The sequence below is a fragment of the Scyliorhinus torazame genome, chromosome 16 (genome assembly GCF_047496885.1).
Source record: "Scyliorhinus torazame isolate Kashiwa2021f chromosome 16, sScyTor2.1, whole genome shotgun sequence".
In the NCBI taxonomy this organism is placed as follows: Eukaryota; Metazoa; Chordata; class Chondrichthyes; order Carcharhiniformes; family Scyliorhinidae; genus Scyliorhinus; species Scyliorhinus torazame.
The window spans coordinates 61,865,453-61,890,075 of NC_092722.1; positions in this window are offsets into that span (position 1 = coordinate 61,865,453).

Below are 24,623 nucleotides of genomic sequence, written 5' to 3' on the forward strand. Positions count from 1 at the left end.
GGCAGCTCGTCATCCCAGTCGCCCGAGCCGCAGCCTGGCCCAACTAGGCCGGGCCGCCCCAGGAAAAGACCGCCAAACGGATTCCGAGTCACAGGGTAGGAATCACAGGAGTCCACCTCCAGTTCTGCTGTACCATGTGGGGAACCACCTAGACATAGTCAAAGGGCCAGTAAGGCCAAACAATTAGACACTGAGTAAGTTGGCACGGGCGCAGGGCACACATGAGTTTTAGGGGCTAGGGCACGTGTCTGAATTGTTTGTTATTAAAATCACTCTCACACCTACAGAAGCTGCCTTTGTGCTCTGTCCGAAGCGTGCGGGAGTGTGGTGTGAGGTGAGCGCCAGTGTGTGTGTGAGAGGTGATAGGACGTCGTCCCCAGGTGAGTGTGCCCCCCTCCCCTCCCCCCAGGTCGCCCTCGCCATCCCCCCGGGCAGAGGACGGGACCGTGCGCTGCAGTGTCACGGCCGCATGGAGGGATGGTCCGGGTGGATGGTGGTACTGTGGCCATGGGTCTGACATTGTTCAACGATGTAGAGCCAGGAGCTCATCGCAGAGTGGGTCGTCATCATTGTCCATGGCCTGCGATAGACACGCGTCCACCGACAACTGTGTGAGCCCGGCCGCTGTGCCGCAGGTGGATGCGCAATGAAGGGGTGGTATGCATGCGGGTGGGGTGAGGGTGGTTGGTGGTGGGTGGATGGGGGGGGTGAGGGTGGTCGGCTGGTGCTTTGGTGTGCAGTCTGTGCCCATACTTGGCGATTCCCATGCCCCCCTAGTCAGTGAACCTGGTGGCTACCAGTCTGTCCCGTGCCCGCTGGCCCAGCCGTTAACTGTGGGAAGACTCTCGGCCATGTCCAGCCCACCTGTCCTGACCATTTCCCCCATCCTCCTTATCTGGGGAGGACTGCGCCTCGACTTGCTGCTCCTCTACTCCCCCCTCCTCTGCCTGCGGCATTCGCCCCTCTGTTGGGCTATTTTGAGCAGGACGCAGCAGACCACAACGATGTGGCCAACTCTATCTGACGGGTACTGGAGGGCCCCTCCACAGCGGTCCAGGCACCTGAAACGCATCTTTAGCAACCCATCACACCCCTGTTCGCTGCATGGGCATCGTTGTAGCCGTTCTCCGCATCAGTCTGTGGCCTCCGTATAGGCGTCATCAGCCACGACCGCAACGGGTAACCCCTGTCGCCCAGAAACCAGCCCCTCAGCCGGGGTGGGGGGGGGTGGGGGGGGGGGGGCTATCCCTCGAACATGCCGGGGATGAAAGACTGTGCCAATATGAATGAGTCATGTACACTGCTCGGGTACCGGGCGCAGACGTGCAGGATCATCATTCATCATGCGGTGGTAGCAGACCACCTGAATGTTCATGGAATAGATCCCCTTCCTATTGGTGAACACGGCCCTGTTATCTGCAGGTGGCCGCACGGCGACGTGCATCCCATCGATCGCGCCCTGGACCATGGGAAACCCGGCCATGGCAGCGAAGCCCGCTGCATGGGCATCCTGGCTGGCCCGGTCCACAGGGAACTGGATGTAGCGGTCTGCAATGGCATATAGGGCGTCCGTCACTGCCCGGATGTACCAATGTCTGCGAGATGCCGGACAGGTCCCCACTCAGTGCCTGGAATGACCCCGTGGCATAAAGGTTCAGGGCCACCGTCCCCCCCCAGTGCCACGCGGTGCCAGGTGTGCCATCAGGAGGCAGATGTGTGCCACGGTTTCCCGGCTCATCCGGAGTCTCCATCTGCATGCCCAGTCCGTGAGGTCCTGGTACGACAAGCGGGGCTGGTACACACGGGGCCTCCTCGGGCGTCTCCGTCGCCATGGTGCCACCACCTCCTCCTCCTCCTCCTCGTGCTTCTCCTCCTCCTCGTCCTGTCGGGTGGGCGGCCCTCCAGCCTGGGCGGCTGCCACCTGCCCCTCTGCGGCACGCTCCTCTGCGGCAGCCTCCGCCGCCTCCCTGGCACGCACCCGTTCCAGCTCCCCCAGGGCAACATGTAGAAGTGCGGCTCCCGCCACGGTGGCCAACATCGCTGGGTGATCACCAAACATAACACAGCCTGCAGGGTGTGGGGGTGAGGGGGGGAACGATGACATGTCAGCATTGCCCGTAGCCCCCCCCCCCCCCCGCAGCCAGGTGCCATGGGCTGCACGGTCGTGTCTGTTGGAAGATGGCACCTGCCCAGGCGGACGACCACCCCAACCCCCCCCCCCCTCCCTCCCCGGCACTCGCCCTCCCCTCCCTCCCCGGCACACGCCACCTCTCCCCGGCACTCGCCCTCTCCCCCCTCCCCGGCACTCGCCCTCTACCCCCTCCCCGGCACTCGCCACCTCTCCCCGGCACTCGCCACCTCTCCCCGGCACTCGCCCTCTCCCCGGCACTCGCCCTCTCCCCCCTCCCCGGCACTCACCCTCTACCCCCTCTCCCCGGCACTCGCCTTCTCCCCCCTCCCCGGCACTCGCCCGCCCCTCCCCACCTCCACACCTCTCCACCCCTCCCGCCTGCACCCCCTCCTCCACACTCCCTTCACACACCCCCTCCACATGCGCCCCCCCTCCACACACGCCCCTCCTCCACACACGCCCCCCCTCCACACACGCCCCCCTCCACACACACCCACCCCCTCCACACACACCCACCCCCTCCACACATACCCACCCCCTCCACACACACACACCCCCTCCACACACACACACCCCCTCCACACACACCCCCTCCACACACAGACACACCCCCTCCACACCCCCCCTCCACACACAGACACACCCCCTCCACACACACACACCCCCTCCACACATACACACCCCCTCCACACCCCCCCTCCACACACAGACACACCCCCTCCACACACGCACCCCCTCACCACACGCACCCCCCTCCACACACACCCCCCCTCCACACACACCCCCCTCCACACACACCCCCCCTCTCCACACACTCCCCCCCTCCACACACACACTCCCCCCCTCCACACACGCCCCTCCTCCACACACGCCCCCCCACCACACACGCCCCCCTCCACACACACCCACCCCCTCCACACATACCCACCCCCTCCACACACACCCACCCCCTCCACACAGACACACCCCCTCCACACACGCACCCCCTCACCACACGCACCCCCCCTCCACACACACACCCCCTCCACACACACCCCCCCTCCACACACATCCCCCCTCTCCACACACTCCCCCCCCTCCACACACACACACCCCCTCCACACACACACTCCCCCTCCACACACACACTCAGCCTCCACACACACACCCCCTCCACACACAGTCGCGGCCCCGATTGCTCCAGACGGCATCAACAACTATATTCGGAAACGGGTACGAGACGCCCTGCCTGATTGACTCTGGGAGCACGGAGAGTTTTATACACCCTGATACGGTAAGGCGCTGTTCCCTTCCGATCCACCCGAGTAATCAAAAAAAATTTCTGGTGGCGGGGTCCCATTCGGTCGAGATAAAAGTGTTCTGCATCGCAAACCTCACGGTGCAGGGGAGGGAGTTCAAAAACTACCGGCTGTACGTCCTTCCCCACCTCTGCACTGCCACACTCCTGGGATTGAATTTTCAGTGCAATCTCCAGAGCTTAACGTTTAAATTCGGCGGCCCTATACCTCCACTCACTATCTGCAGCCTCGCGATCCTCAAGGTCGATACGCCTTCCCTGTTCACGAACCTCACCCTGGATTGCAAACCAGTCGCCACTAGGAGCAGACGGTACAGCTTGCAGGACCGATCTTTAATCCGGTCAGAAGTCCAGCGGCTGCTGAGGGAAGGCATAATTCAGGCCAGCAATAGTCCCTGGAGAGCCCAGGTGATAGTCGTAAAGACCGGGGAGAAGCAGATGATGGTCGTAGACTCTTGTCAAACCATCAATAGGTACACGTAGCTGGATGCATACCCTTTCCCCCGCATATCCGACATGGTCAATCGGATTGCACAATACAAGGTATTTTCCACGGTGGACCTTAAGTCCGCCTACCACAAGCTCCCTATCCGCCCGAGCGACCGAAAATACACTGCCTTCGAAGCAGACGGGCGGCTCTACCATTTTTTAAGAGTTCCATTCGGCGTCACTAACGGGGTCTCGGTCTTCCAACGGGAGATGGACCGAATGGTTGATCGGTACGGTTTGCGGGCCACGTTCCCGTATCTCGACAACGTCACCATCTGCGGCCACGACCAGCAGGACCACGACACAAACCTCCGCAAATTCCTCCAGACCGCAAACGCCCTGAATCTCACATACAACAGGGAGAAATGCGTGTTTAGCACCGACCGTCTAGCCATCCTTGGCTACGTAGTGCGAAATGGAGTGATAGGCCCCGACCCCGAACGCATGGGCCCCCTCATGGAGTTCCCCCTCCCTCACAGCTCCAAGGCCCAGAAACGCTGCCTGGGGTTCTTCTCTTATTACTCCCACTGGGTCCCCAACTACGTGGACAAGGCCCGTCCGCTAATCCAGTCCACGGTTTTCCACCTGTCGACAGAGGCCCGCCAGGCCTTCAGCCGCATCAAAGCGGATATCGCAAAGGCCACAATGCGCGCAATCAACGAGTCCCTCCCCTTCCAAGTCGAGAGCGACGCGTCTGACGTAGCTCTGGCGGCCACCCTCAACCAAGCGGGCAGACCCGTGGCCTTTTTTTCACGTACCCGCCACGCATCAGAAATCCGCCACTCCTCAGTGGAAAAGGAGGCCCAGGCCATAGTGGAAGCTGTGCAGCATTGGAGGCATTACCTGGCCGGTAGGAGATTCACTCTCCTCACTGACCAACGGTTGGATGCCTTCATGTTCGATAATGCGCAGCGGGGCAAGATCAAGAACGACAAGATCTTGCGGTGGAGGATTGAACTCTCCACCTATAACTATGAGATCTTGTATCGTCCCGGAAAGCTGAACGAGCATTCCGATGCCCTAACCCGCGGCACGTGTGCCAACGCACAAGTGGACCGTCTCCGAACCCTCCACGAGGACCTCTGCCACCCGGGGGTCACTCGGTTCTATCACTTCGTGAAGACCCGTAACTTGCCCTACTCCATCGAGGAGGTCAGGACCGCCACCAGGAACTGCCAGATCTGCGCGGAGTGCAAGCCGCATTTCTACCGGCCAGATAAAGCGCACCTGATAAAGGCGACCCGTCCCTTTGAGCGCCTCAGCCTGGTCTTCAAAGACCCCCTCCCCTCCACCGATCGCAACATGTACTTCATCAACGTGATTGACGAATACTCCGGGTTCCCATTCGCCATCCCCTGTCCCGACATGACCGCGGCCACGGTCATTAGAGTCCTCGGCACCATCTTTACACTGTTTGGTTTCCCCGCCTACATACATAGCGACAGGGGGTCCTCCTTCATGAGCGACAAACTGCGTCAATTCCTGATCAGCAAGGGCATTGCCTCGAGCAGGACAACCAGTTACCACCCCCGGGGGAACGGTCAGGTAGAGAGGGAGAACGGAACGGTCTGGAAGACAGTCCTACTGGCCCTACGGTCCAGAAATCTCCCAGTTTCCCGCTGGCAGGAAGTCCTCCTGGACACCCTCCACTCTATCCGGTCGCTGCTGTGTACAACAATGAATCAAACACCTCACGAACGCCTCCTTGTCTTCCCTAGGAAGTCCTCCTCCAGAACGTCACTTCCAACCTGGTTGGCAGCCCCGGGACCCACCCTGCTCCGAAAGCATGTGCGGACGCACAATTCGGACCCGTTGGTCGAGAGGGTTAATCTCCTCCACGCGAACCCTCAATACGCCTACGTGGCGTACCCCGATGGCTGACAAGACATGGTCTCCCTGCGGGACCTGGCACCCGCTGGAACCCCGCACACCCCCCCAACACCAGTGACCCCCCTCTGGGGCCACGCACATCCCCCCAACACCGATCGCCCCCTCCCTCCCGCCGGCCCACCCCACAGCCACCCCCTTCCAGGGTGGAGCGGTCCTTCCCCCGGCTCTGAATTGGGATACTAAAGCGGGACGACGCATCGCAACGGCCCCAGAGACAACGAGGCCGGAATCTGTGCCTGCATCACCACCGGGGCTAAGACGATCGGCGAGGACGATCAGGGCACCCATCTGACTCAGCGAATCTGTATAATGAAGCACAAAATGCATCTGTAAATAATTTTTTTGGTTTGGTTGCCCAGTAAAAGCGGCATTGTAATTAGTTAGTATCAGAGCATAGCCACCGTGTTACCGGGATCCTAGGTACCGACTCTGGAAACCCCTACCACCATATGGCCCACTACCCCGCCGGGTTCCTTTTCAACAAGGGGTAAATGTGGTGGTATGTATTAGAGGTATTAAGGTACCCAGGGATGCCGAGAGGCTATTGGTAGATAGACACTGGATCCCGATTGGATCAGGCCGCCTGCTGGTTCCACCCAGCAAGGCAGAGTATAAGAGCCCGGGTTCTCCCAGCAGCGGCATTCTGTAACTGTGCTGATGGGGAACAAGTCTGCGCAATAAAGCCATCGTTCGACTCCTTCTCATCTCGTCTCGTGAGTGATTGATTGTGCTACAGAGAGTGAGGCTGTGATAGTGGAGAGTCAGAGAGAGTGAGTCTGTGATAGTGGAGAGTCAGAGAGAATGAGTCTGTGATCGTCGAGAGTCAGAGAGAGTGAGTCTGTGATAGTGGAGAGTCAGAGAGAGTGAGTCTGTAATAGTGGAGAGTCAGAGAGAGTGAGTCTGTGATAGTCGAGAGTCAGAGAGAGTGAGTCTGTGATAGTGGAGAGTCAGGGAGAGTGAGTCTGTAATAGTCTTTAGTCAGAGAGAGTGAGTCTGTGATAGTGGAGAGTGAGAGAGAGTGAGTCTGTGATAGTGGAGAGTCAGAGAGAGTGAGTCTGTGTTAGTGGAGAGTCAGAGAGAGTGAGTCTGTAATAGTGGAGAGTCAGAGAGAGTGAGTCTGTGATAGTGGAGAGTCAGAGAGAGTGAGTCTGTGATAGTGGAGAGTCAGGGAGAGTGAGTCTGTAATAGTGAAGAGTCAGAGAGAGTGAGTCTGTGATAGTGGAGTGTCAGAGAGAGTGAGTCGGTGATAGTGGAGAGTCAGGGAGAGTGAGTCTGTAATAGTGGAGAGTCAGAGAGAGTGAGTCTGTGATAGTGGAGAGTCAGAGAGAGTGAGTCTGTGATAGTGGAGTGTCAGAGAGAGTGAGTCTGTAATAGTGGAGAGTCAGAGAGAGTGAGTGTAATAGTGTAGAGTCAGGGAGAGTGAGTCTGTAATAGTGGAGAGTCAGAGAGAGTGAGTCTGTAATAGTGGAGAGTCAGAGAGAGTGAGTCTGTAATAGTGGAGAGTCAGGGAGAGTGAGTCTGTAATAGTGGAGAGTCAGAGAGAGTGAGTGTGCGATAGTGGAGAGTCAGGGAGAGTGAGTCTGTAATAGTGGAGTCAGAGAGAGTGAGTCTGCGATAGTGGAGAGTCAGGGAGAGTGAGTCTGTGATAGTGGAGAGTCTGAGAGAGTGAGTCTGTAATAGTGGAGAGTCAGGGAGAGTGAGTCTGTGATAGTGGAGAGTCAGAGAGAATGAGTCTGTGATAGTCGAGAGTCAGAGAGAGTGAGTCTGTAATAGTGGAGAGTCAGAGAGAGTGAGTCAGTAATAGTGGAGAGTCAGAGAGAATGAGTCTGTGATAGTGGAGAGTCAGGGAGAGTGAGTCTGTAATAGTGGAGAGTCAGAGAGAGTGAGGCTGTGATAGTGGAGAGTCAGAGAGAATGAGTCTGTAATAGTGGAGAGTCAGAGAGTGTGAGTCTGTGATAGTGGAGAGTCAGAGAGAATGAGTCTGTGATAGTCGAGAGTCAGGGTGAGTGAGTCTGTGATAGTGGAGAGTCAGAGAGAGTGAGTCTGTGATAGTGGAGAGTCAGAGAGAGTGAGTCTATGTTAGTCGAGAGTCAGGGAGAATGAGTGTGTGATAGTCGAGAGTCAGAGCGAGTGAGTCTGTAATAGTGGAGATTCAGAGAGAGTGAGTCTGTGATAGTGGAGAGGCAGACAGAGTGAGTCTGTGATAGTGGAGAGTCAGAGAGAGTGAGTCTGTAATAGTGGAGAGTCAGGGAGAGTGAGTCTGTAATAGTGGAGAGTCAGAGAGAGTGAGTGTGCGATAGTGGAGAGTCAGGGAGAGTGAGTCTGTAATAGTGGAGAGTCAGAGAGAGTGAGTCTGCGATAGTGGAGAGTCAGGGAGAGTGAGTCTGTGATAGTGGAGAGTCAGAGAGAGTGAGTCTGTGATAGTGGAGAGTGAGAGAGAGTGAGTCTGTGATAGTGGAGAGTCAGAGAGAGTGAGTCTGTGTTAGTGGAGAGTCAGGGAGAGTGAGTCTGTAATAGTGGAGAGTCAGAGAGAGTGAGTCTGTGATAGTGGAGAGTCATAGAGAGTGAGTCTGTGATAGTGGAGAGTCAGGGAGAGTGAGTCTGTAATAGTGGAGAGTCAGAGAGAGTGAGTCTGTGATAGTGGAGTGTCAGAGAGAGTGAGTCGGTGATAGTGGAGAGTCAGGGCGAGTGAGTCTGTAATAGTGGAGAGTCAGAGAGAGTGAGTCTGTGAAAGTGGTGAGTCAGGGAGAGTGAGTCTGTGATAGTGGAGAGTCAGAGAGAGTGAGTCTGTGATAGTGGAGAGTCAGGGAGAATGAGTCTGTGTTAGTGGAGAGTCAGAGAGAATGAGTCTGTAATAGTGGAGAGTCAGAGAGAGTGAGTCTGTAATAGTGGAGAGTCAGAGAGAGTGAGTCTGTGACAGCGGGGAGTCAGAGAGAATGAGTCTGTAATAGTGGAGAGTCAGAGAGAGTGAGTCTGTGATAGTGGAGAGTCAGAGAGAGTGAGTCTGTGATAGTGGAGAGTCAGAGAGAGTGAGTCTGTGATAGTGGAGAGTCAGAGAGAATGAGTCTGTAATAGTGGAGAGTCAGAGAGAGTGATGTCTGTGATAGTGGAGAGTCAGAGAGAGTGAGTCTGTGATAGTGGAGAGTCAGAGAGAGTGAGACTGTAATAGTGGAGAGTCAGAGAGAGTGAGTCTGTAATAGTGGAGAGTCATAGAGAATGAGTCTGTAATAGTGGAGAGTCAGAGAGAGTGAGTCTGTGACAGCGGGGAGTCAGGGAGAGTGAGTCTGTGATAGTGGAGAGTCAGAGAGAGTGAGTCTGTAATAGTGGAGAGTCATAGAGAATGAGTCTGTGATAGTGGAGAGTCAGAGAGAGTGAGTCTGAAATAGTGGAGAGTCAGAGAGAGTGAGTCTGTAATAGTGGAGAGTCACAGAGAATGAGTCTGTAATAGTGGAGAGTCAGAGAGAGTGAGTCTGTGACAGCGGGGAGTCAGGGAGAGTGAGTCTGTGATAGTGGAGAGTCAGAGAGAGTGAGTATGTAATAGTGGAGAGTCACAGAGAATGAGTCTGTAATAGTGGAGAATCACAGAGAATGAGTCTGTAATAGTGGAGAGTCAGAGAGAGTGAGTCTGTAATAGTGGAGAGACAGAGAGGGTGAGTCTGTGATAGTGGAGAGTCAGAGAGAGTGAGTCTGTGTTAGTGGGGAGTCAGAGAGAGTGAATCGGTAATAGTGGAGAGACACAGAGAATGAGTCTGTAATAGTGGAGAGTCAGAGAGAGTGAGCCTGTGACAGCGGGGAGTCAGAGAGAGTGAGTCTGTAATAGTGGAGAGTCAGAGAGAGTGAGTCTGTGTTAGTGGAGAGTCAGAGAGAGTGAGTCTGTAATAGTGGAGAGTCAGAGAGAGTGAGTCTGTAATAGTGGAGAGTCAGAGAGAGTGAGTCTGTGATAGTGGAGAGTCAGAGAGAATGAGTCTGTGATCGTCGAGAGTCAGAGAGAGTGAGTCTGTGATAGTGGAGAGTCAGAGAGAGTGAGTCTGTAATAGTGGAGAGTCAGAGAGAGTGAGTCTGTGATAGTCGAGAGTCAGAGAGAGTGAGTCTGTGATAGTGGAGAGTCAGGGAGAGTGAGTCTGTAATAGTCTTTAGTCAGAGAGAGTGAGTCTGTGATAGTGGAGAGTGAGAGAGAGTGAGTCTGTGATAGTGGAGAGTCAGAGAGAGTGAGTCTGTGTTAGTGGAGAGTCAGAGAGAGTGAGTCTGTAATAGTGGAGAGTCAGAGAGAGTGAGTCTGTGATAGTGGAGAGTCAGAGAGAGTGAGTCTGTGATAGTGGAGAGTCAGGGAGAGTGAGTCTGTAATAGTGAAGAGTCAGAGAGAGTGAGTCTGTGATAGTGGAGTGTCAGAGAGAGTGAGTCGGTGATAGTGGAGAGTCAGGGAGAGTGAGTCTGTAATAGTGGAGAGTCAGAGAGAGTGAGTCTGTGATAGTGGAGAGTCAGAGAGAGTGAGTCTGTGATAGTGGAGTGTCAGAGAGAGTGAGTCTGTAATAGTGGAGAGTCAGAGAGAGTGAGTGTAATAGTGTAGAGTCAGGGAGAGTGAGTCTGTAATAGTGGAGAGTCAGAGAGAGTGAGTCTGTAATAGTGGAGAGTCAGAGAGAGTGAGTCTGTAATAGTGGAGAGTCAGGGAGAGTGAGTCTGTAATAGTGGAGAGTCAGAGAGAGTGAGTGTGCGATAGTGGAGAGTCAGGGAGAGTGAGTCTGTAATAGTGGAGTCAGAGAGAGTGAGTCTGCGATAGTGGAGAGTCAGGGAGAGTGAGTCTGTGATAGTGGAGAGTCTGAGAGAGTGAGTCTGTAATAGTGGAGAGTCAGGGAGAGTGAGTCTGTGATAGTGGAGAGTCAGAGAGAATGAGTCTGTGATAGTCGAGAGTCAGAGAGAGTGAGTCTGTAATAGTGGAGAGTCAGAGAGAGTGAGTCAGTAATAGTGGAGAGTCAGAGAGAATGAGTCTGTGATAGTGGAGAGTCAGGGAGAGTGAGTCTGTAATAGTGGAGAGTCAGAGAGAGTGAGGCTGTGATAGTGGAGAGTCAGAGAGAATGAGTCTGTAATAGTGGAGAGTCAGAGAGTGTGAGTCTGTGATAGTGGAGAGTCAGAGAGAATGAGTCTGTGATAGTCGAGAGTCAGGGTGAGTGAGTCTGTGATAGTGGAGAGTCAGAGAGAGTGAGTCTGTGATAGTGGAGAGTCAGAGAGAGTGAGTCTATGTTAGTCGAGAGTCAGGGAGAATGAGTGTGTGATAGTCGAGAGTCAGAGCGAGTGAGTCTGTAATAGTGGAGATTCAGAGAGAGTGAGTCTGTGATAGTGGAGAGGCAGACAGAGTGAGTCTGTGATAGTGGAGAGTCAGAGAGAGTGAGTCTGTAATAGTGGAGAGTCAGGGAGAGTGAGTCTGTAATAGTGGAGAGTCAGAGAGAGTGAGTGTGCGATAGTGGAGAGTCAGGGAGAGTGAGTCTGTAATAGTGGAGAGTCAGAGAGAGTGAGTCTGCGATAGTGGAGAGTCAGGGAGAGTGAGTCTGTGATAGTGGAGAGTCAGAGAGAGTGAGTCTGTGATAGTGGAGAGTGAGAGAGAGTGAGTCTGTGATAGTGGAGAGTCAGAGAGAGTGAGTCTGTGTTAGTGGAGAGTCAGGGAGAGTGAGTCTGTAATAGTGGAGAGTCAGAGAGAGTGAGTCTGTGATAGTGGAGAGTCATAGAGAGTGAGTCTGTGATAGTGGAGAGTCAGGGAGAGTGAGTCTGTAATAGTGGAGAGTCAGAGAGAGTGAGTCTGTGATAGTGGAGTGTCAGAGAGAGTGAGTCGGTGATAGTGGAGAGTCAGGGCGAGTGAGTCTGTAATAGTGGAGAGTCAGAGAGAGTGAGTCTGTGAAAGTGGTGAGTCAGGGAGAGTGAGTCTGTGATAGTGGAGAGTCAGAGAGAGTGAGTCTGTGATAGTGGAGAGTCAGGGAGAATGAGTCTGTGTTAGTGGAGAGTCAGAGAGAATGAGTCTGTAATAGTGGAGAGTCAGAGAGAGTGAGTCTGTAATAGTGGAGAGTCAGAGAGAGTGAGTCTGTGACAGCGGGGAGTCAGAGAGAATGAGTCTGTAATAGTGGAGAGTCAGAGAGAGTGAGTCTGTGATAGTGGAGAGTCAGAGAGAGTGAGTCTGTGATAGTGGAGAGTCAGAGAGAGTGAGTCTGTGATAGTGGAGAGTCAGAGAGAATGAGTCTGTAATAGTGGAGAGTCAGAGAGAGTGATGTCTGTGATAGTGGAGAGTCAGAGAGAGTGAGTCTGTGATAGTGGAGAGTCAGAGAGAGTGAGACTGTAATAGTGGAGAGTCAGAGAGAGTGAGTCTGTAATAGTGGAGAGTCATAGAGAATGAGTCTGTAATAGTGGAGAGTCAGAGAGAGTGAGTCTGTGACAGCGGGGAGTCAGGGAGAGTGAGTCTGTGATAGTGGAGAGTCAGAGAGAGTGAGTCTGTAATAGTGGAGAGTCATAGAGAATGAGTCTGTGATAGTGGAGAGTCAGAGAGAGTGAGTCTGAAATAGTGGAGAGTCAGAGAGAGTGAGTCTGTAATAGTGGAGAGTCACAGAGAATGAGTCTGTAATAGTGGAGAGTCAGAGAGAGTGAGTCTGTGACAGCGGGGAGTCAGGGAGAGTGAGTCTGTGATAGTGGAGAGTCAGAGAGAGTGAGTATGTAATAGTGGAGAGTCACAGAGAATGAGTCTGTAATAGTGGAGAATCACAGAGAATGAGTCTGTAATAGTGGAGAGTCAGAGAGAGTGAGTCTGTAATAGTGGAGAGACAGAGAGGGTGAGTCTGTGATAGTGGAGAGTCAGAGAGAGTGAGTCTGTGTTAGTGGGGAGTCAGAGAGAGTGAATCGGTAATAGTGGAGAGACACAGAGAATGAGTCTGTAATAGTGGAGAGTCAGAGAGAGTGAGCCTGTGACAGCGGGGAGTCAGAGAGAGTGAGTCTGTAATAGTGGAGAGTCAGAGAGAGTGAGTCTGTGTTAGTGGAGAGTCAGAGAGAGTGAGTCTGTAATAGTGGAGAGTCAGAGAGAGTGAGTCTGTAATAGTGGAGAGTCAGAGAGAGTGAGTCTGTGATAGTGGAGAGTCAGAGAGAGTGAGTCTGTGTTAGTGGGGAGTCAGAGAGAGTGAGTCTGTGATAGTGGAGAGTCAGAGAGAGTGAGTCTGTGATAGTGGAGAGTCAGAGAGAGTGAGTCTGTAATAGTGGAGAGTCAGAGAGAGTGAGTCTGTGATAGTGGAGAGTCAGAGAGAGTGAGCCTGTGATAGTGGAGAGTCAGAGAGAGTGAGTCTGTAATAGTGGAGAGTCAGGGAGAGTGAGTCTGTGATAGTGGAGAGTCAGAGAGAGTGAGTCTGTAATAGTGGAGAGTCAGAGAGAGTGAGTCTGTGATAGTGGAGAGTCAGAGAGAGTGAGTCTGTGATAGTGGAGAGTCAGAGAGAGTGAGTCTGTAATAGTGGAGAGTCAGGGAGAGTGAGTCTGTAATAGTGGGGAGTCAGAGAGAGTGAGTCTGTGATAGTGGAGAGTCAGAGAGAGTGAGTCTGTAATAGTGGAGAGTCAGAGAGAATGAGTCTGTGATAGTCGAGAGTCAGGGAGAGTGAGTCTGTGTTAGTGGAGAGTCAGAGAGAGTGAGTCTATAATAGTGGAGAGTCAGAGAGAGTGAGTCTGTGATAGTGGAGAGTCAGAGAGAGTGAGTCTGTAATAGTGGAGAGTCAGAGAGAGTGAGTCTGTAATAGTGGAGAGTCAGAGAGAGTGAGTCTGTAATAGTGGAGAGTCAGAGAGAGTGAGTCTGTGATAGTGGAGAGTCAGAGAGAGTGAGTCTGTGGTAGTGGAGAGTCAGAGAGAGTGAGTCTGTGATAGTGGAGAGTCAGAGAGAGTGAGTCTGTAATAGTGGAGAGTCAGAGAGAGTGAGTCTGTAATAGTGGAGAGTCAGGGAGAGTGAGTCTGTAATAGTGGAGAGTCAGAGAGAGTGAGTCTGTAATAGTGGAGAGTCAGAGAGAGTGAGTCTGTGATAGTGGAGAGTCAGAGAGAGTGAGTCTGTGATAGTGGAGAGTCAGAGAGAGTGAGTCTGTAATAGTGGAGAGTCAGAGAGAATGAGTCTGTGATAGTCGAGAGTCAGGGAGAGTGAGTCTGCGTTAGTGGAGAGTCAGGGAGAGTGAGTCTGTAATAGTGGAGAGTCAGAGAGAGTGAGTCTGTAATAGTGGAGAGTCAGAGAGAGTGAGTCTGTAATAGTGGAGAGTCAGGGAGAGTGAGTCTGTAATAGTGGAGAGTCAGAGAGAGTGAGTCTGTGGTAGTGGAGAGTCAGAGAGAGTGAGTCTGAAATAGTGGAGAGTCAGAGAGAGTGAGTCTGTGATAGTGGAGAGTCAGAGAGAGTGAGTCTGTGATAGTGGAGAGTCAGAGAGAGTGAGTCTGTAATAGTGGAGAGTCAGGGAGAGGGAGTCTGTGATAGTGGAGAGTCAGAGAGAATGAGTCTGTGATAGTCGAGAGTCAGAGAGAGTGAGTCTGTAATAGTGGAGAGTCAGAGAGAGTGAGTCTGTGATAGTGGAGAGTCAGAGAGAGTGAGCCTGTGATAGTGGAGAGTCAGAGAGAATGAGTCTGTAATAGTGGAGAATCACAGAGAATGAGTCTGTAATAGTGGAGAGTCACAGAGAATGAGTCTGTAATAGTGGAGAATCACAGAGAATGAGTCTGTAATAGTGGAGAGTCAGAGAGAGTGAGTCTGTAATAGTGGAGAGACAGAGAGGGTGAGTCTGTGATAGTGGAGAGTCAGAGAGAGTGAGTCTGTGTTAGTGGAGAATCACAGAGAATGAGTCTGTAATAGTGGAGAGTCAGAGAGAGTGAGCCTGTGACAGCGGGGAGTCAGGGAGAGTGAGTCTGTGATAGTGGAGAGTCAGAGAGAGTGAGTCTGTAATAGTCGAGAGTCAGAGAGAGTGAGTCTGTGTTAGTGGGGAGTCAGAGAGAGTGAGTCTGTGATAGTGGAGAGTCAGAGAGAGTGAGTCTGTGATAGTGGAGAGTCAGAGAGAGTGAGTCTGTAATAGTGGAGAGTCAGAGAGAGTGAGTCTGTGATAGTGGAGAGTCAGAGAGAGTGAGCCTGTGATAGTGGAGAGTCAGAGAGAGTGAGTCTGTAATAGTGGAGAGTCAGGGAGAGTGAGTCTGTGATAGTGGAGAGTCAGAGAGAGTGAGTCTGTAATAGTGGAGAGTCAGAGAGAGTGAGTCTGTGATAGTGGAGAGTCAGAGAGAGTGAGTCTGTGATAGTGGAGAGTCAGAGAGAGTGAGTCTGTAATAGTGGAGAGTCAGGGAGAGTGAGTCTGTAATAGTGGGGAGTCAGAGAGAGTGAGTCTGTGATAGTGGAGAGTCAGAGAGAGTGAGTCTGTAATAGTGGAGAGTCAGAGAGAATGAGTCTGTGATAGTCGAGAGTCAGGGAGAGTGAGTCTGTGTTAGTGGAGAGTCAGAGAGAGTGAGTCTGTAATAGTGGAGAGTCAGAGAGAGTGAGTCTGTAATAGTGGAGAGTCAGAGAGAGTGAGTCTGTAATAGTGGAGAGTCAGAGAGAGTGAGTCTGTGATAGTGGAGAGTCAGAGAGAGTGAGTCTGTGGTAGTGGAGAGTCAGAGAGAGTGAGTCTGTGATAGTGGAGAGTCAGAGAGAGTGAGTCTGTAATAGTGGAGAGTCAGAGAGAGTGAGTCTGTAATAGTGGAGAGTCAGGGAGAGTGAGTCTGTAATAGTGGAGAGTCAGAGAGAGTGAGTCTGTAATAGTGGAGAGTCAGAGAGAGTGAGTCTGTGATAGTGGAGAGTCAGAGAGAGTGAGTCTGTGATAGTGGAGAGTCAGAGAGAGTGAGTCTGTAATAGTGGAGAGTCAGAGAGAATGAGTCTGTGATAGTCGAGAGTCAGGGAGAGTGAGTCTGCGTTAGTGGAGAGTCAGGGAGAGTGAGTCTGTAATAGTGGAGAGTCAGAGAGAGTGAGTCTGTAATAGTGGAGAGTCAGAGAGAGTGAGTCTGTAATAGTGGAGAGTCAGGGAGAGTGAGTCTGTAATAGTGGAGAGTCAGAGAGAGTGAGTCTGTGGTAGTGGAGAGTCAGAGAGAGTGAGTCTGTGATAGTGGAGAGTCAGAGAGAGTGAGTCTGAAATAGTGGAGAGTCAGAGAGAGTGAGTCTGTGATAGTGGAGAGTCAGAGAGAGTGAGTCTGTGATAGTGGAGAGTCAGAGAGAGTGAGTCTGTAATAGTGGAGAGTCAGGGAGAGGGAGTCTGTGATAGTGGAGAGTCAGAGAGAATGAGTCTGTGATAGTCGAGAGTCAGAGAGAGTGAGTCTGTAATAGTGGAGAGTCAGGGAGAGTGAGTCTGTAATAGTGGAGAGTCAGAGAGAGTGAGTCTGTGATAGTGGAGAGTCAGAGAGAATGAGTCTGTGATAGTCGAGAGTCAGAGAGAGTGAGTCTGTGATAGTGGAGAGTCAGAGAGAGTGAGTCTGTGATAGCGGAGAGTCAGGGAGAGTGAGTCTGTGATAGTGGAGAGTCAGAGAGAGTGAGTCTGTGACAGTGGAGAGTCAGAGAGAGTGAGTCTGTGATAGTGGAGAGTCAGAGAGAGTGAGTCTGTAAGAGTGGGGAGTCAGAGAGAGTGAGTCTGTAATAGTGGAGAGTCAGAGAGAGTGAGTCTGTGATAGTCGAGAGTCAGAGAGAGTGAGTCTGTGATAGTGGAGAGTCAGGGAGAGTGAGTCTGTAATAGTCGTTAGTCAGAGAGAGTGAGTCTGTGATAGTGGAGAGTGAGAGAGAGTGAGTCAGTGATAGTGGAGAGTCAGAGAAAGTGAGTCTGTGTTAGTGGAGAGTCAGGGAGAGTGAGTCTGTAATAGTGGAGAGTCAGAGAGAGTGAGTCTGTGATAGTGGAGAGTCCGAGAGAGTGAGTCTGTGATAGTGGAGAGTCAGGGAGAGTGAGTCTGTAATAGTGGAGATTAAGAGAGAGTGAGTCTGTGATAGTGGATAGTCAGAGAGAGTGAGTCGGTGATAGTGGAGAGTCAGGGAAAGTGAGTCTGTAATAGTGGAGAGTCAGAGAGAGTGAGTCTGTGATAGTGGAGAGTCAGAGAGAGTGAGTCTGTGATAGTGGAGTGTCAGAGAGAGTGAGTCTGTAATAGTGGAGAGTCAGAGAGAGTGAGTGTAATAGTGTAGATTCAGAGAGAGTGAGTCTGTGATAGTGGAGAGTCAGAGAGAGTGAGTCTGTGTTAGTGGAGTGTCAGGGAGAGTGAGTCTGTAATAGTGGAGAGTCAGAGAGAGTGAGTCTGTGATAGTGGAGAGTCAGAGAGAGTGAGTCTGTGATAGTGGAGAGTCAGAGAGAGTGAGTCTGTGATAGTGGAGTGTCAGAGAGAGTGAGTCTGTAATAGTGGAGAGTCAGAGAGAGTGAGTGTAATAGTGTAGGATCAGGGAGCGTGAGTCTGTAATAGTGGAGAGTCAGAGAGAGTGAGTCTGTAATAGTGGAGAGTCAGAGAGAGTGAGTCTGTAATAGTGGAGAGTCAGGGAGAGTGAGTCTGTAATAGTGGAGAGTCAGAGAGAGTGAGTGTGCGATAGTGGAGAGTCAGGGAGAGTGAGTCTGAAATAGTGGAGAGTCAGAGAGAGTGAGTCTGCGATAGTGGAGAGTCAGGGAGAGTGAGTCTGTGATAGTGGAGAGTCAGAGAGAGTGAGTCTGTAATAGTGGAGATTCAGAGAGAGTGAGTCTGTAATAGTGGAGAGTCAGAGAGAGTGAGTCTGTAATAGTGGAGAGTCAGAGAGAATGAGTCTGTGATAGTGGAGAGTCAGGGAGAGTGAGCCTGTAATAGTGGAGAGTCAGAGAGAGTGAGGCTGTGATAGTGGAGAGTCAGAGAGAATGAGTCTGTGATAGTCGAGAGTCAGAGAAAGTGAGTCTGTGTTAGTGGAGAGTCAGGGAGAGTGAGTCTGTGATAGTGGTGAGTCAGAGAGAGTGAGTCTGTAATAGTGAAGAGTCAGGGAGAGTGAGTCTGTAATAGTGGAGAGTCAGAGAGAGTGAGTCTGTAATAGTGGAGAGTCAGAGAGAGTGAGTCTGTGATAGTGGAGAGTCAGAGAGAGTGAGTCTGTGATAGTGGAGAGTCAGAGAGAGTGAGTCTGTAATAGTGGAGAGTCAGGGAGAGTGAGTCTGTGATAGTGGAGAGTCAGAGAGAATGAGTCTGTGATCGTCGAGAGTCAGAGAGAGTGAGTCTGTGATAGTGGAGAGTCAGAGAGAGTGAGTCTGTAATAGTGGAGAGTCAGAGAGAGTGAGTCTGTGATAGTCGAGAGTCAGAGAGAGTGAGTCTGTGATAGTGGAGAGTCAGGGAGAGTGAGTCTGTAATAGTCTTTAGTCAGAGAGAGTGAGTCTGTGATAGTGGAGAGTGAGAGAGAGTGAGTCTGTGATAGTGGAGAGTCAGAGAGAGTGAGTCTGTGTTAGTGGAGAGTCAGAGAGAGTGAGTCTGTAATAGTGGAGAGTCAGAGAGAGTGAGTCTGTGATAGTGGAGAGTCAGAGAGAGTGAGTCTGTGATAGTGGAGAGTCAGGGAGAGTGAGTCTGTAATAGTGAAGAGTCAGAGAGAGTGAGTCTGTGATAGTGGAGTGTCAGAGAGAGTGAGTCGGTGATAGTGGAGAGTCAGGGAGAGTGAGTCTGTAATAGTGGAGAGTCAGAGAGAGTGAGTCTGTAATAGTGGAGAGTCAGAGAGAGTGAGTCTGTGATAGTGGAGTGTCAGAGAGAGTGAGTCTGTAATAGTGGAGAGTAAGAGAGAGTGAGTGTAATAGTGTAGAGTCAGGGAGAGTGAGTCTGTAATAGTGGAGAGTCAGAGAGAGTGAGTCTGTAATAGTGGAGAGTCAGAGAGAGTGAGTCTGTAATAGTGGAGAGTCAGGGAGAGTGAGTCTGTAATAGTGGAGAGTCAGAGAGAGTGAGTGTGCGATAGTGGAGAGTCAGGGAGAGTGAGTCTGTAATAGTGGAGTCAGAGAGAGTGAGTCTGCGATAGTGGAGAGTCAGGGAGAGTGAGTCTGTGATAGTGGAGAGTCTGAGAGAGTGAGTCTGTAATAGTGGAGAGTCAGGGAGAGTGAGTCTGTGATAGTGGAGAGTCAGAGAGAATGAGTCTGTGATAGTGGAGAGTCAGAGAGAGTGAGTGTAATAGTGTAGAGTCAGGGAGAGTGAGTCTGTAATAGTGGAGAGTCAGAGAGAGTGAGTCTGTAATAGTGGAGAGTCAGAGAGAGTGAGTCTGTAATAGTGGAGAGTCAGGGAGAGTGAGTCTGTAATAGTGGAGAGTCAGGGAGAGTGAGTCTGTAATAGTGGAGAGTCAGAGAGAGTGAGGCTGTGATAGTGGAGAGTCAGACAGAATGAGTCTGTAATAGTGGAGAGTCAGAGAGTGTGAGTCTGTGATAGTGGAGAGTCAGAGAGAATGAGTCTGTGATAGTCGAGAGTCAGGGTGAGTGAGTCTGTGATAGTGGAGAGTCAGAGAGAGTGAGTCTGTGATAGTGGAGAGTCAGAGAGAGTGAGTCTATGTTAGTCGAGAGTCAGGGAGAATGAGTGTGTGATAGTCGAGAGTCAGAGCGAGTGAGTCTGTAATAGTGGAGATTCAGAGAGAGTGAGTCTGTGATAGTGGAGAGGCAGACAGAGTGAGTCTGTGATAGTGGAGAGTCAGAGAGAGTGAGTCTGTAATAGTGGAGAGTCAGAGAGAGTGAGTCTGCGATAGTGGAGAGTCTGGGAGAGTGAGTCTGTGATAGTGGAGAGTCAGAGAGAGTGAGTCTGTGATAGTGGAGAGTGAGAGAGAGTGAGTCTGTGATAGTGGAGAGTCAGAGAGAGTGAGTCTGTGTTAGTGGAGAGTCAGGGAGAGTGAGTCTGTAATAGTGGAGAGTCAGAGAGAGTGAGTCTGTGATAGTGGAGAGTCATAGAGAGTGAGTCTGTGATAGTGGAGAGTCAGGGAGAGTGAGTCTGTAATAGTGGAGAGTCAGAGAGAGTGAGTCTGTGATAGTGGAGTGTCAGAGAGAGTGAGTCGGTGATAGTGGAGAGTCAGGGCGAGTGAGTCTGTAATAGTGGAGAGTCAGAGAGAGTGAGTCTGTGAAAGTGGTGAGTCAGGGAGAGTGAGTCTGTGATAGTGGAGAGTCAGAGAGAATGAGTCTGTGATCGTCGAGAGTCAGAGAGAGTGAGTCTGTGATAGTGGAGAGTCAGAGAGAGTGAGTCTGTAATAGTGGAGAGTCAGAGAGAGTGAGTCTGTGATAGTCGAGAGTCAGAGAGAGTGAGTCTGTGATAGTGGAGAGTCAGGGAGAGTGAGTCTGTAATAGTCTTTAGTCAGAGAGAGTGAGTCTGTGATAGTGGAGAGTGAGAGAGAGTGAGTCTGTGATAGTGGAGAGTCAGAGAGAGTGAGTCTGTGTTAGTGGAGAGTCAGAGAGAGTGAGTCTGTAATAGTGGAGAGTCAGAGAGAGTGAGTCTGTGATAGTGGAGAGTCAGAGAGAGTGAGTCTGTGATAGTGGAGAGTCAGGGAGAGTGAGTCTGTAATAGTGAAGAGTCAGAGAGAGTGAGTCTGTGATAGTGGAGTGTCAGAGAGAGTGAGTCGGTGATAGTGGAGAGTCAGGGAGAGTGAGTCTGTAATAGTGGAGAGTCAGAGAGAGTGAGTCTGTGATAGTGGAGAGTCAGAGAGAGTGAGTCTGTGATAGTGGAGTGTCAGAGAGAGTGAGTCTGTAATAGTGGAGAGTCAGAGAGAGTGAGTGTAATAGTGTAGAGTCAGGGAGAGTGAGTCTGTAATAGTGGAGAGTCAGAGAGAGTGAGTCTGTAATAGTGGAGAGTCAGAGAGAGTGAGTCTGTAATAGTGGAGAGTCAGGGAGAGTGAGTCTGTAATAGTGGAGAGTCAGAGAGAGTGAGTGTGCGATAGTGGAGAGTCAGGGAGAGTGAGTCTGTAATAGTGGAGTCAGAGAGAGTGAGTCTGCGATAGTGGAGAGTCAGGGAGAGTGAGTCTGTGATAGTGGAGAGTCTGAGAGAGTGAGTCTGTAATAGTGGAGAGTCAGGGAGAGTGAGTCTGTGATAGTGGAGAGTCAGAGAGAATGAGTCTGTGATAGTCGAGAGTCAGAGAGAGTGAGTGTAATAGTGTAGAGTCAGGGAGAGTGAGTCTGTAATAGTGGAGAGTCAGAGAGAGTGAGTCTGTAATAGTGGAGAGTCAGAGAGAGTGAGTCTGTAATAGTGGAGAGTCAGGGAGAGTGAGTCTGTAATAGTGGAGAGTCAGGGAGAGTGAGTCTGTAATAGTGGAGAGTCAGAGAGAGTGAGGCTGTGATAGTGGAGAGTCAGACAGAATGAGTCTGTAATAGTGGAGAGTCAGAGAGTGTGAGTCTGTGATAGTGGAGAGTCAGAGAGAATGAGTCTGTGATAGTCGAGAGTCAGGGTGAGTGAGTCTGTGATAGTGGAGAGTCAGAGAGAGTGAGTCTGTGATAGTGGAGAGTCAGAGAGAGTGAGTCTATGTTAGTCGAGAGTCAGGGAGAATGAGTGTGTGATAGTCGAGAGTCAGAGCGAGTGAGTCTGTAATAGTGGAGATTCAGAGAGAGTGAGTCTGTGATAGTGGAGAGGCAGACAGAGTGAGTCTGTGATAGTGGAGAGTCAGAGAGAGTGAGTCTGTAATAGTGGAGAGTCAGAGAGAGTGAGTCTGCGATAGTGGAGAGTCAGGGAGAGTGAGTCTGTGATAGTGGAGAGTCAGAGAGAGTGAGTCTGTGATAGTGGAGAGTGAGAGAGAGTGAGTCTGTGATAGTGGAGAGTCAGAGAGAGTGAGTCTGTGTTAGTGGAGAGTCAGGGAGAGTGAGTCTGTAATAGTGGAGAGTCAGAGAGAGTGAGTCTGTGATAGTGGAGAGTCATAGAGAGTGAGTCTGTGATAGTGGAGAGTCAGGGAGAGTGAGTCTGTAATAGTGGAGAGTCAGAGAGAGTGAGTCTGTGATAGTGGAGTGTCAGAGAGAGTGAGTCGGTGATAGTGGAGAGTCAGGGCGAGTGAGTCTGTAATAGTGGAGAGTCAGAGAGAGTGAGTCTGTGAAAGTGGTGAGTCAGGGAGAGTGAGTCTGTGATAGTGGAGAGTCAGAGAGAGTGAGTCTGTGATAGTGGAGAGTCAGGGAGAATGAGTCTGTGTTAGTGGAGAGTCAGAGAGAATGAGTCTGTAATAGTGGAGAGTCAGAGAGAGTGAGTCTGTAATAGTGGAGAGTCAGAGAGAGTGAGTCTGTGACAGCGGGGAGTCAGAGAGAATGAGTCTGTAATAGTGGAGAGTCAGAGAGAGTGAGTCTGTGATAGTGGAGAGTCAGAGAGAGTGAGTCTGTGATAGTGGAGAGTCAGAGAGAGTGAGTCTGTGATAGTGGAGAGTCAGAGAGAATGAGTCTGTAATAGTGGAGAGTCAGAGAGAGTGAGTCTGTGATAGTGGAGAGTCAGAGAGAGTGAGTCTGTGATAGTGGAGAGTCAGAGAGAGTGAGACTGTAATAGTGGAGAGTCAGAGAGAGTGAGTCTGTAATAGTGGAGAGTCATAGAGAATGAGTCTGTAATAGTGGAGAGTCAGAGAGAGTGAGTCTGTGATAGTGGAGAGTCAGAGAGAGTGAGTCTGTAATAGTGGAGAGTCATAGAGAATGAGTCTGTGATAGTGGAGAGTCAGAGAGAGTGAGTCTGAAATAGTGGAGAGTCAGAGAGAGTGAGTCTGTAATAGTGGAGAGTCACAGAGAATGAGTCTGTAATAGTGGAGAGTCAGAGAGAGTGAGTCTGTGACAGCGGGGAGTCAGGGAGAGTGAGTCTGTGATAGTGGAGAGTCAGAGAGAGTGAGTATGTAATTGTGGAGAGTCACAGAGAATGAGTCTGTAATAGTGGAGAGTCACAGAGAATGAGTCTGTAATAGTGGAGAGTCAGAGAGAGTGAGTCTGTAATAGTGGAGAGACAGAGAGGGTGAGTCTGTGATAGTGGAGAGTCAGAGAGAGTGAGTCTGTGTTAGTGGGGAGTCAGAGAGAGTGAATCGGTAATAGTGGAGAGACACAGAGAATGAGTCTGTAATAGTGGAGAGTCAGAGAGAGTGAGCCTGTGACAGCGGGGAGTCAGGGAGAGTGAGTCTGTGATAGTGGAGAGTCAGAGAGAGTGAGTCTGTAATAGTGGAGAGTCAGAGAGAGTGAGTCTGTGTTAGTGGAGAGTCAGAGAGAGTGAGTCTGTAATAGTGGAGAGTCAGAGAGAGTGAGTCTGTAATAGTGGAGAGTCAGAGAGAGTGAGTCTGTGATAGTGGAGAGTCAGAGAGAGTGAATCTGTGTTAGTGGGGAGTCAGAGAGAGTGAGTCTGTGATAGTGGAGAGTCAGAGAGAGTGAGTCTGTGATAGTGGAGAGTCAGAGAGAGTGAGTCTGTAATAGTGGAGAGTCAGAGAGAGTGAGTCTGTGATAGTGGAGAGTCAGAGAGAGTGAGCCTGTGATAGTGGAGAGTCAGAGAGAGCGAGTCTGTAATAGTGGAGAGTCAGGGAGAGTGAGTCTGTGATAGTGGAGAGTCAGAGAGAGTGAGTCTGTAATAGTGGAGAGTCAGAGAGAGTGAGTCTGTGATAGTGGAGAGTCAGAGAGAGTGAGTCTGTGATAGTGGAGAGTCAGAGAGAGTGAGTCTGTAATAGTGGAGAGTCAGGGAGAGTGAGTCTGTAATAGTGGGGAGTCAGAGAGAGTGAGTCTGTGATAGTGGAGAGTCAGAGAGAGTGAGTCTGTAATAGTGGAGAGTCAGAGAGAATGAGTCTGTGATAGTCGAGAGTCAGGGAGAGTGAGTCTGTGTTAGTGGAGAGTCAGAGAGAGTGAGTCTATAATAGTGGAGAGTCAGAGAGAGTGAGTCTGTGATAGTGGAGAGTCAGAGAGAGTGAGTCTGTAATAGTGGAGAGTCAGAGCGAGTGAGTCTGTGTTAGTGGAGAGTCAGGGAGAGTGAGTCTGTAATAGTGGAGAGTCAGAGAGAGTGAGTCTGTGATAGTGGAGAGTCCGAGAGAGTGAGTCTGTGATAGTGGAGAGTCAGGGAGAGTGAGTCTGTAATAGTGGAGATTAAGAGAGAGTGAGTCTGTGATAGTGGAGAGTCAGAGAGAGTGAGTCGGTGATAGTGGAGAGTCAGGGAGAGTGAGTCTGTAATAGTGGAGAGTCAGAGAGAGTGAGTCTGTGATAGTGGAGAGTCAGAGAGAGTGAGTCTGTGATAGTGGAGAGTCAGAGAGAGTGAGTCTGTGGTAGTGGAGAGTCAGAGAGAGTGAGTCTGTGATAGTGGAGAGTCAGAGAGAGTGAGTCTGTAATAGTGGAGAGTCAGAGAGAGTGAGTCTGTAATAGTGGAGAGTCAGGGAGAGTGAGTCTGTAATAGTGGAGAGTCAGAGAGAGTGAGTCTGTAATAGTGGAGAGTCAGAGAGAGTGAGTCTGTGATAGTGGAGAGTCAGAGAGAGTGAGTCTGTGATAGTGGAGAGTCAGAGAGAGTGAGTCTGTAATAGTGGAGAGTCAGAGAGAATGAGTCTGTGATAGTCGAGAGTCAGGGAGAGTGAGTCTGCGTTAGTGGAGGGTCAGGGAGAGTGAGTCTGTAATAGTGGAGAGTCAGAGAGAGTGAGTCTGTAATAGTGGAGAGTCAGAGAGAGTGAGTCTGTAATAGTGGAGAGTCAGGGAGAGTAAGTCTGTAATAGTGGAGAGTCAGAGAGAGTGAGTCTGTGATAGTGGAGAGTCAGAGAGAGTGAGTCTGAAATAGTGGTGAGTCAGAGAGAGTGAGTCTGTGATAGTGGAGAGTTAGAGAGAGTGAGTCTGTGATAGTGGAGAGTCAGAGAGAGTGAGTCTGTAATAGTGGAGAGTCAGGGAGAGGGAGTCTGTGATAGTGGAGAGTCAG